Source organism: Oncorhynchus mykiss, chromosome 10, assembly GCF_013265735.2.
Source record: "Oncorhynchus mykiss isolate Arlee chromosome 10, USDA_OmykA_1.1, whole genome shotgun sequence".
Classification (NCBI taxonomy): Eukaryota; Metazoa; Chordata; class Actinopteri; order Salmoniformes; family Salmonidae; genus Oncorhynchus; species Oncorhynchus mykiss.
The window spans coordinates 57,734,861-57,745,538 of record NC_048574.1 but is presented as its reverse complement, the minus strand read 5'-3'; positions in this window follow the sequence as shown (position 1 = coordinate 57,745,538).

Genomic DNA, 10,678 nt, shown 5'->3' with positions numbered 1-10,678 from the left:
GCCATTTTTGGGTTTACTACCCTTTTTAATTTGGGCATTTTTATTGTTCAGAAATGTGGTGGGTACTCTCTTCGTTCACTGGACTTTATCCTGCTAACTGTTCCAAATGTCCGAACTGAATTTGGTAAAAGGGCTTTTATGTACTCTGCGCCATCGTCTTGGAACGCCTTACAAAATACTTTTAAACTGGAAGAACTTGTCCCGATTGGTGTTTTTAAATCACTGATGAAGGATTTTGAGGCTGATTCCCTGTCCTGTCAATGTTTATTTGCTTTTTTAAATTTTGTTATACTCTTGTGAATTCAATGTTTTTTACTAGATGACTTGTAGTTTGTTGTCTGTCTGTAATTTTTGTAATGACTTGGTGCTGCCTATCTTGGCCAGGACGCTCTTGAAAATGAGATTTTAAATCTCAATGAGCCCTTCCTGGTTAAATAAATAAAATAGCCAATTATATTTCCACCAATATTGTTTGTCTTTTTGAAGGCCATTCATTTTAAGAGTTTGTCCTGAAAATCTAGTTAACAATATTTTATATGCATATACAGTAACGACATGGTTGATGTTTTATGTACAAGTATATTTGTATAGACTACTACACCTAATATAGAACAGGCATTTCACTGAATTCAAATATTTCCTTTTAATTACATTCTGTTTCCTTTTTGCTACAGTACTTTGAATTTAATTCAAATTTAAGAATTGAATTGCAATTTGAGGCATTCTCAATTAAATTCTGAACCCTGTTTCCTATGAAAGATTGACAGTATAATTTAAAACAGAGGTCTCCAACCTTTTCTAAAAATGAGAGCTAATTTTAACGAAACATGTTGTGAGCTACACTTTTTTTCTAGCTTTCAAATAGTCACATTCATCTCTTCATGTCCATGCTTAAATCACATTAGAATAAAAAAATGGTCTTGAAGAATGTTTTGTGTAATTCCCCTATGATTGCGAATCTGGCCCTTTAATTGTACATCTTGTCTAGCCAGTGAGGAATGTGTGTGTAATGTGCCAGTCTAGTGATGGTTCTGTACTGCTGCTGCTCATTTCATGGCAAAGTTTGCCATAAACAAATAATAGATACAAATACATGTACTCATGATATACTGTACTTCTGCCAGGTAAGCCTACTTTGCACTTAAAGTTGCAATATGTAACTTTTTGGGCGACCACCAAATTCACGTTATATATCTGTCATTCTCATTGAAAGAAAGTCTAAGAAGCAGTATCTGTTCTATGTGCACTATTTCTATGCTTCTCGTGTTTAAGTTTCAAGTTTTACTTTCGGTTTTGTACACCAGCTGAAAATACAATACTTTTGGTTATGGAAAAGATATTCCACAGTGGTTTAGATGGTACAATGATTCTCTACATTATACTTGCTTGTTTTTGTCACAAACTAAAATTAGAATGTAAGTAACCAGGAAATGGAGAGAGTGATTTCTGCATAGAGCGAAGAAAGGGTTCTGTCAACCCAAACGAAGGTTATCACATCAACTGGCTACACACCGAGTGAAAGACAAAGGCGGGCATCACACAGACAGACAGGCGCAATATTGCTGGAAATGAATTGGCAGATAGTGTTGAGTTATTCTAACAATTAATCTAATAGCAAAACTTGTAAGAAATATTTCAAAAATTGCCCTTTGAATGTTGTGTAAATTCCAGCACATTACTGTTTTCACATTAGGCAATAGACTTGCACTACCCATTTAAAATGTACTGAGCATCCAATTTCCATAATTTCTATTCCATGTGTGAGCAAAGGTGTGATCATTGTGATCATTTGACAACGTAATCAAATGAAAGAAACATACTGTTTAGCAGGCACCTAGTATGCATCAAGCCTGTCTTGAGCATTTGGCCATAGGTTCTCATCGAAATCGCTGTAAATATGCTCATTGCTCATGCACCTGGCGAAAAACCTTTTCTGCATGGCGAATCCAAGCCTGACATACAGGTACGTCTTGATTGAAATCTTTGATTACCTCATCCATGGCTTGAAGGAGGGTTTTAAGCTCATGTGCATGGCAGTCATACACCTTCCACCTGTATTGTACTGTAGTGGTCCTTTACATGGCTCAGTTTATGAGAGTTGTGGGTTCGATTCCCATTAGGGTCACATACCAAAATGTGTGAACTGTTGTCACTTAGGATAAAAGTGTCCGCTACGTAAACGGCTGTATTGGCCAATGCAATCTTTGCAAAGTAAACCTTCAATTTGCGGGAGTATTGAAACACATCATCCTGAAATGTTTTGAAACGTTACAGGGTGTATTGTAACACCACTAAATCAAGTGTTGTGCAACACCTTGCCTGAAACTCGGCGGGAAAAACAGACAAGATTGATAACACAATTTGTGTTTTGAGGCCTGTTTCGAGCAGCATTAGATGCCTTCTTCTGTTTTGGTGTTTCCCCCTCTCTTAAGCTTCTAAACACAATTGATTTTTTAAAAACCTGTATAGTGCAGAATTAGATCCCTTTTTCTGAAGTGTCTCGATGTTTAACATCGTCTATGTATTTAATCCTTTGCCATTTTATACCGTTTTATTAGGCATTGTCAAGCACAGTGTTCAGTGGCGGTCGGTGCTGTTTAAGATTTTTTAAATGTTTTTATGAGCATGGCCTTCTTTCTACTACAGCATATTAGATGACTATCATTCATATTCAAACGTAAGTGCAAAGGTCGAGAGATGGGAGTAATCGACGTGACAGACATTGACACAATGAATACTCTCTTGCACAATCTTGCCTGCATCTAGCTAATCTAGTATAGTCATTAGTCCAACAGTGGCAAACTAGAGTTTCCATTGGACAAATCCGGGTATTTTTTATCTCAGTTTCGTTCCGTTCCGCTTGCTTCCATTTAAGAAACATTTTAACTGAATCGGAGGAATGAATACACCTCATCACACGCAAACCCAGTACACTTTCATAACAACCATATACAGTGGGGATAACAAGTATTTGATACACTGCTGATTTTGCAGGTTTTCCTACTTAAAGTATGTAGAGGTCTGTAATTTTTATCATAGGTACCCTTCAACTGTGAGAGACAGAATCTAAAACGAAAATCACATTGTATGATTAAGTAATTAATTTGCATTTTATTGCATGACATAAGTATTTGATACATCAGAAAAGCAGAACTCAATATTTGGTACAGAAACCTGTTTGCAATTACAGAGATCATACGTTTCCTGTAGTTCTTGACCAGGTTTGCACACACTGCAGCAGGGATTTTGGCCCACTCCTCCATACAGACCTTCTCCAGATCCTTCAGGTTTCGGGGCTGTCGCTGGGCAATACGGACTTTCAGCTCCCTCCCAAAATGTTCTATTGGGTTCAGGTCTGGAGACTGGCTAGACCACTCCAGGACCTTGAGATGGTTCTTACAGAGCCACTCCTTAATTGCCCTGGCTGTGTGTTTCGGGTCGTTGTCATGCTGGAAGACCCAGCCACGACCCATCTTCAATGCTCTTACTGAGGGAAGGAGGTTGTTGGCCAAGATCTCGCGATACATGGCCCCATCCATCCTCCCCTCAATACGGTGCAGTCGACCTGTCCCCTTTGCAGAAAAGCATCCCCAAAGAATGATGTTTCCACCTACATGCTTCACGGTTGGGATGGTGTTCTTGGGGTTGTACTCATCCTTCTTCTTCCTCCAAACACGGCGAGTGGAGTTTAGACCAAAAAGCTCTATTTTTGTCTCATCAGACCACATGACCTCCTCCCATTCCTCCTCTGGATCATCCAGATGGTCATTGGCAAACTTCAGACGGGCCTGGACATGCGCTGGCTTGAGCAGGGGCACCTTGCGTGCGCTGCAGGATTTTAATCCATGACGGTATAGTGTGTTACTAATGGTTTTCTTTGAGACTGTGGTCCCAGCTCTCTTCAGGTCATTGACCAGGTCCTACCGTGTAGTTCTGGGCTGATCCTTCACCTTCCTCATGATCATTGATGCTCCACAAGGTGAGATCTTGCATGGAGCCCCAGACCGAGGGTGATTGACCGTCATCTTGAACTTCTTCCATTTTCTAATAATTGCGCCAACAGTTGTTGCCTTCTCACCAAGCTGTTTGCCTATTGTCCTGTAGCCCATCCCAGCCTTGTGCAGGTCTACAATTTTATCCCTGATGTCCTTACACCCTCTCTGGCCTTGGCCATTGTGGAGAGGTTGGAGTCTGTTTGATTGAGTGTGTGGACAGGTAAACAGGTATACAGGTAACGAGTTCAAACAGGTGCAGTTAATACAGGTAATGAGTGGAGAACAGGAGGGCTTCTTAAAGAAAAACTAACAGGTCTGTGAGAGCCGGAATTCTTACTGGTTGGTGGTGATCAAATACTTATGTCATGCAATAAAATGCTAATTAATTACTTAAAAATCATACAATGTGATTTTCTGGATGTTTGTTTTAGATTCCGTCTCTCACAGTTGAAGTGTACCTATGATATAAAATTACAGACCTCTACATGCTTTGTAAGTAGGAAAACCTAAAAATCGGCAGTGCATCAAATACTTGTTCTCCTCACTGTATAAACAGCATGATCTCTTCATTTTGATCGTTGGATAGTTCCTTTTCTCTTGGCTTTTGAACTTGAGTGCACAAAAAAAATCAGCTGTCTGTGACCAGGCAAACAAACCTTTCCAAGCCAAACCTTCATATCATAACCGCTACACACAGACTACATTGTTGTCACCATATTAGCTAGCTTCAAGTCAACATAGCGTTAGTAAACCCGTTACAATCTTAGTTAGAAAGCAATTTAGCAGTTGCTAATGGCAATACATTTATAAAACCAAAAGCTTACCTTGACTTGGTAGAGTTTCAATGTTGGATAGCCATAGCCAGTTAGGTAACATAGCTTCACTCTCTAATTGAGCTGGGTGATTGAATAGGCTGACTTAGCTAGCTGCATTTGCTAGCTGTGAAAGTAAAGAAAAAAGAAAAAACAGTTTTCGCTCTCTCTTGCTTCTCCTTCCTTTCTGAATAAATGAATTTGTTCAAAACGGTTCAATTATTGTCTTTCTCTCTTGTTGAGTCAACTACTCAGCACATTTTATGCAATGCTGTGATGGCTAGCTGTATCTCATGCTTTCAGTACTAGATTAATTCTTTGATTCTTTGATTGGATGAACAACATGTCAGTTCATGCTGCAAGAGCTCTGATAGGTTGTACGAAGTCGTCCGGAAGTTGTCATAGTTACTGTGTAAGTCTATGGAGTGGGGGGGGGGGGGGGAGAACCACAAGCCTCCTAGGTTTTGTATTGAAGTCAAAGGAGGACAGAAACTAGCTGTCCGGCTACACCATGGTGCTACCCTACAGAGTTCTGTTGAGGCTACTGTAGACCTTCATTGCAAAAGTGTTTTTTCATTAATTATTTGGTGACGTGAATATATTTAGTATAGTTTATTTAAAAATGATTACTTTAATGTTTCACTTTTTAATTTGATGAAATTCACTGAGGACGGTTCTCCCCTTCCTCCTCTAAGGAGCCTCCGCTGGGAGGTTGACCTGAAAGAATTTAGGATTTTTCACTTGCCTCTCATTGAATCCTACTTCTTCCGTATTTGGTTGGTGGATCGCATCCAACTTTTAGTTGCATACAGTGCCACCGTATGAGGCCATCCACCACCTATCTACATTACATTCTTGATACTGTTATTTGATACGATAATACAACATTTGGAAAAAGGTAAAGGAAAATTGCCCGGCCAACTATTAGCCCTCTCTAACAAAAATTTAACCCTCTCGTGCTACTCCAGACCAATAGTCTGAGAGGATATAACACTACCACTCAACACCACCTGCAGTAAATCCTCCCAATCCCAAGTACTTCTCTGCTGCTGCCACCACAACCTCTTTTCTGTGACTTTCATTGCATTTCTGTAGTATAATTGACAACCATGGCTATAAATGCTAAAAAGCCCACCTTACTGAAGCACATATTCTTCCCATCACTGTCTCTTGGTCTCTGCCTACTCACAGGAATCCTTTCAGGATCCCTCACCCTGTACATATCTTCCTCTACCACTGTCTTCACTGCAATATGTTTTCTGTACTACTCCAACCCTGGCAAACTCAGTCTGCCTTTCTCTCACTGGACACCGCCGATCTCCAGCCCCCACAACTAACACATACAACTTTATCCACCGATACCACACATTCCTTCACATTGACAATCCTGGATGTGGGAATGGGTGCTGTCCTCATTGAACATTAATTTGCCTGATGGTTTTTGATGTCCGTTCATCATGAACCATTACAAGTCACTCTTTATATAATTTATTAAAATGCCTTTATTTGTATGGCATCTTCAATGGACACGAAGATTACAAAATCTGACGCATCAGAGAGAGAGTACAAAGATACAATAATACAATGTCCTCTTTTGAACAGCATTTTCCAATCAACCCTGATTTGAAGAGGAAGTGGTTACAGAATTCATTGGACAACACCTAGCAAACAAAATATATCCAAGATGGCGTAGCAGTCAGACGTCGTTGTCCTGTCGTGTCCCTTGTATATATATATTTTTTTCTATATTTTTCTTCGCATATCTTTAAATTATTTTCCTAAACCTCAACTTCTAAATACTCTCCTGCAACCCGCCTCACCTGTAACTACAGAGTTCCTCTTCTTCATCTGAAGAGGTGTAGCAAGGATCGGACCAAAACACAGCAGGGTAAGTGTCCATGTTTTAATAGTATAAAACGAACATGACACAATACAAAACAACAAAGTGAATATAAACGAAACAGTCCCGTGTGGCACAAACACTGACACAGGAAACAAACACCCACAAACCAACAGTGAAACCCAGGCTACCTAAATGTGGTTCTCAATCAGGGACAACGATAAACAGCTGCCTCTGATTGAGAACCATATCAGGCCAAACACAGAAATAGAAAAAATATAGAAACACAAACATAGACTGCCCACCCCAACTCACGCCCTGACCATACTAAATAAAGACTAAACAAAGGAAATAAAGGTCAGAACGTGACATCACCCAATGTGGCGAGGAACTGTTTTTTTCCCAAAGTATTTCTATTTACTTCGGATCTGGAATCCCTCAACTGAATCTAGCCAGCTAACTACCTGCCAGCTATCAATCAGCAAACCACTGCCAGCAGTCATCAGCTAGCCTTTAGCTTGGAAAGCTCTCGCCAGTTCGTACAACGTGACTCAAAGAGCATAACGGACCTATTCTTTTCTCTCTCCAAATCCCCGGATTCCTACCGCAAACTCTGAACATCTTCATCTGGATCTTCGCAACTAGCTAGCCGCAATCCCGGGTGACTACTCCTGGCAAGCGTTTCCATCCCGTAGCAAGCACCAATTAGCCTGAAGCTATCCCGGCTAGGACTCCTGGGCTACCACCAAAGCCCACTCCTGGGCTACAGCATCCGGACCCCTTCTACTGCCGGTACGGAGCACAGAACACCGCCGATCCTCTACGACTGGAATACCGACATGATCTGCCCGAGGATTCCAACAGGCCCCTTAGGCGCAACGTCCGGTGAAGGCTCATTCTGTTAACCGCGGCCTGCAAGCTACCACGAGCTACTTGGAACCCTACTAATCCACGACTGGTCTGTCGACATCACCACACAAAGAGGCAAAAACAGACTTACCTCCATCGCGACATCCCTTCTGCTAACTTGCTAGCCCCGGTCTACTAACTGCTAGCTTGCTAGCCCCGGTTTGCTAACTGCTAGCTTGTTAGCACCGGTCTGCTAACTGTCTGAATCGCCGTGTCCCCAGCCAGCCCAACCACTCACTGGACCCATATGTTCACTTGGCTATGCATGCCACTCTCTAATATCAATATGCCTCATCCATTACTGTCCTCATTAGTGATTACTGTCTTATTTCACTGTAGAGCCTCTAGCCCTGCTCAATATGCCTTAACCAACTATGTTGTTCCACCTACTACATATACGACGACATCACCTGGTTTAAACGTCTCTAGAGACCATATCTCTCTCAACATTACTCAATGCCTAGGTTTACCTCCAATGTATTCACATCCTACCTTACCTTTATCTGTACACTATGCCTTGAATCTATGCTATCGGTTCCCAGAAACCTGCTCTTTTTACTCTGTTCCGAACATACTAGAAGGCCAGTTCGTATAGCCTTTAGCCGTACCCTTATCCTACTTCTCCTCTGTTCCTCTGGTGATGTAGAGGTTAATCCAGGCCATGCAGTGCCTAGCTCCACTCCCACTCCCCACGTGCTCTTATTTGTTGACTTCTGTAACCGTAAAAGCCTTGTTTTCATGCATGTTAACATTAGAAGCCTACTCCCTAAGATGGTTTTACTCAGTGCTTTAGCACACTCTGCAAACCTGGATGCTTTTGCCATGTCTGAATCCTGGCTTAGGAAAACCACCAAAAAACCTTGAAATTTCCATACCTAACAATAACATTTTCCGCCAAGATAGAACTGCCAAAGGGGGCAGTGTTGCAATCTACTGCAAAGATAGCCTGCAGAGTTCTGTCTTACTATCCAGATCTGTACCCAAACAATTCGAGCTTCTACTTCTAAAAATTCAACTTTCCAGATACAAGTCTCTCACTATTGCCGCTTGCTATAGACCACCCTCTGCCCCCAGCTGTGTCCTCGACACCATATGTGAATTGATTGCCCCCCATCTATCTTCTGAGCTCGTGCTACTAGGTGACCTAAACTGGAACATGCTTAACACCCCGGCCATCCTACAATCTAAGCTTGATGCCCTCAATATCATACAAATTATCAATGAACCTACCAGGTACAAACCCAAATCCGTAAACACAGGCACCCTCATAGATATCATCCTAAATAACTCACCCTCCAAATACACCTCTGCTGTTTTCAATCAAGATCTCAGCGATCACTGCCTCATTGCCTGCATCCGTAATGGGTCTGGGACCAAACGACCACCCCTCATCACTGTCAAACGCTGCCTAAAACACTTCTGAGAGCAGGCCTTTCTAATCGACCTGGCCGGGGTATCCTGGAATGACATTGACCTCATCCCGTCAGTAGAGGATGCCGGGTTATTCTTTAAAAGTGCCTTCCTCACCATCTTAAATAAGCATGTCCCATTTAAAAAAAAAATGAACTAGGAATAGATATAGTCCTTGGTTCACTCCAGACCTGTCTGCCCTTGACCAGCACAAAAACATCCTGTGGCGTTCTGCATTAGCATCGAATAGCCCCCGTGATATGCAACTTTTCAGACAAGTTAGGAACAAATATTCACAGGCAGTTAGGAAAGCTAAGGCTAGATTTTTCAAAAAGAAATTTGCATCCTGTAGTACAAACTCAAAAATGTTCTGGGACACTGTAAAGTCCATGGTGAATAAGAGGACCTCCTCCCAGCTGGCCACTGCACTGAGGCTAGGAAAAACTGTTCATACCGATAAATCCACTATAATTGAGAATTTCAATAAGCATTTCTCTACGGCTGGCCATGCTTTCCACCTGGCTACCCCTACCCCGGTCAACTGCCCAGCACCCTCCACAGCAACCCGCCAAAGCCCCCACCATTTCTCCTTCACCCAAATCTAGATAGCGGATGTTCTGAAAGAGCTGCAAAATCTGGACACCTACAAATCAGCCGGACTAGACAATCTGGATCCTCTCTTTCTAAAATGAACTGCCAAAATTGTTGCAACCCCTATTACTAGCCTGTTCAACCTCTCTTTTGTATCGTCTGAGATTCCCAAAGATTTGAAAGCTGCCGCGGTCATACCCCTCTTCAAAGGGGGTGACACTCTAGACCCAAACTGCTACAGACCTATATCTATCCTACCCTGTCTTTCTAAGGTCTTCGAAAGCCAAGTTAACAAACAGATTACCAACCATTTCGAATCCCACCATACCTTCTCCTCTATGCAATCTGGTTTCAGAGCTGGTCATGGGTGCACCTCAGCCACGCCCAAGGTCCTAAACGACATCATAACCGCCATTGATAAGCAACATTACTGTGCAATGATGTCACTCTGATGTCGCTCTTCTATACAGATGACACCATTCTGTATACTTCTGGCCCCTCTTTGGACACTGTGTTAACTAACCTCCAGACGAGCTTCAATGCCATACAACTCTCCTTCCATGGCCTCCAACTGCTCTTAAATGCATGTAAAACTAAATGCATGCTATTCAATCGATCACTGCCCGCACCTGCCCGCCCGTCCAGCATCACTAATCTGGGCGGCTCTGACTTAGAATACGTGGACAACTACAAATACCTAGGTGTCTTGTTAGACTGTAAACTCTCCTTCCAGACTCACATTAAGCATCTCCAATCCAAAATTACATCTAGAAATGGCTTCCTATATCGCAACAAAGCATCATTCACTCATGCTGCCAAACATACCCTCGTAAAACTGACCATCCTATCGATCCTGGACTTCGGCGATCGGTCATCGGTCATCTATAAAATAGCCTCTAACACTCTACTCAACAAATTGGATGCAGTCTATCACAGTGCCATCCATTTTGTCACCAATGACCCCTACACTACCCACCACTGCAACCTGTATCCTCTAGTTGGTTGGCCCTCGCTTCATACTCGTCGCCAAACCCACTGGCTACAGGCTATCTACACGTCTCTGCTAGAGCCTGTTGTAACTACCCATCCCGGGTCCTGGAGCGTTGTCATCATCTGACACT